Here is a 1,852-nt window from a genome sequence, read left to right on the forward strand (position 1 = left end):
AGAGATAGGAAATGACATGAGTGTTTCTTCATCGTTGAATGCACTTATTGTGAGTCAGCTAAGTTAAATGTTATGTAATCAGTGCTTTTATTTTGTTATTATAAGTAAGAACCAGGGTTGCACAAGTCATTGAAATGTAATGGATCCTATTAAATAAATAACACCATGAACATTTCAAATATTTGGTCTTCTGGTGTCTGTTAGCAACCCCGGAAAAACTGTTTCCAACTTATTACACCAACAAGTGCTCGCTTTTTCAGGGTCGTCTGGCCCTCCTTAAAACTCCAGTGACAAAACCAGTGAATTGGATTACTTTTGCATCAGTGTTGACGTCATGTGCTTTAGTTACTAGTTAAGATAAATGTGCACAGAAAAAAACTGTTAGTGACCGCAAAATCAAAGTGAATATGAAAACAAGTGGTGCGATTAATCCTCGGGGAACCATTTTCTTTTTTTGCTTTAGGTTTGTTTTATTGAATATACTTGAGCATATTGTAAGTACACATTTTATTGTCGTATCAATATCATTATTAATTTCACTAATATGTACAGCGTCATCATGGAAAGTGTGAGTATCCCTCCTTCTCCAAAGATTGCATAGAATATGGTTGAAATGTTTTACTTTAAAAAATCTGCTTCAAGTGATATATCTGTATTTTTGGACATTTTCTCTCTGTCCCTAAACTTGACGGTTTGATTTGGTTTGATTTTTGCGATGGTATGGTAAAGGTCATATGGTTGGATAGGGTTCAGTTACGTTTTTTTAGTAACAGATCTGTGTGAGGGTGTGTTTGTGTGTGTTTTGTTTAGCGATTTGGCAGTTGCAATACTCCAAATGAGCAGTTGCCTTAAAGCAATATGTGCACATAGCTCTCACTATTTCCATCTCTACCTCGATCCCCTCCACCCTCACTCTGTTTATTCAATCTGCAATATCATCGGAATGAGTGGGTGGTGTATGTATGTGTGTGCATGTGAATGTGTGTGTGGTACCATCGAAGTGAGTGGGTGGTGTAACCAAAGTGAGGATGTTGTGTGGGAGTGAAGTACCATTAAAGTGTGTGTGTGTATTATAATCCCTCCTATCACTGCAGGTTTGAATTGAAAATAATGAATAGCAATCTGATCTCTCATAATTTAAATAAAATGAAGAGAAAACCACTTAACAGTTGAAATATATATACATTGTTTACTAAATGCATTAGACCAGGGGTGGCCAACCAGTCAGAGGTTAAGAGCCACATTTGTTCTATGTTACTGCAAAGAGCCACATCAAACACACAGTCACTGATACCGCTTGTTTCAGTTTTTTGTTTTCTGGAGACAAGATTTCAACCACGTCACTGATGCATTTTTGTGGCTTTGGGATATATATTTTTTAAATCCTCTGGAGCAGAGAGAGGAGCTGTGGATTATTGTTATTGATTAATGCATCAGTGTTTCTTAGGGTCAAAAACACTAAACTCACAACTTGAAATGAAAGCGTTTAGTTTATTTAATAAAAGAGAACATGGTCAATGTGAAAAGTGACAGTAGATATAGATTATTTGCAATTTGGTGCTATATATATTAAAAATAAAAATAAATTATATATATTTTTTAAACACCTTGAATTTCAGGGGTGCACGGGGCTCCATTGGCGGGGTGCAGCGCCCCTCCAAGACAATGGTAGGGGAAACACTGGATAATGTTTAATCAACGATAGGTTTCCCCCCTCAAAGGTGATTGGTTCACTGCATCGAAGGTATTATTGTGATTGGCTCTTGGGCCACATCAAAATTAGACCCGCTGTCATCCTCTCATACTGACACCTGACACCACACATACACACGTAGGGAGAGCCGGGACGAAA

Source organism: Gymnodraco acuticeps, unplaced genomic scaffold (assembly GCF_902827175.1).
Source record: "Gymnodraco acuticeps unplaced genomic scaffold, fGymAcu1.1, whole genome shotgun sequence".
Taxonomy (NCBI): Eukaryota; Metazoa; Chordata; class Actinopteri; order Perciformes; family Bathydraconidae; genus Gymnodraco; species Gymnodraco acuticeps.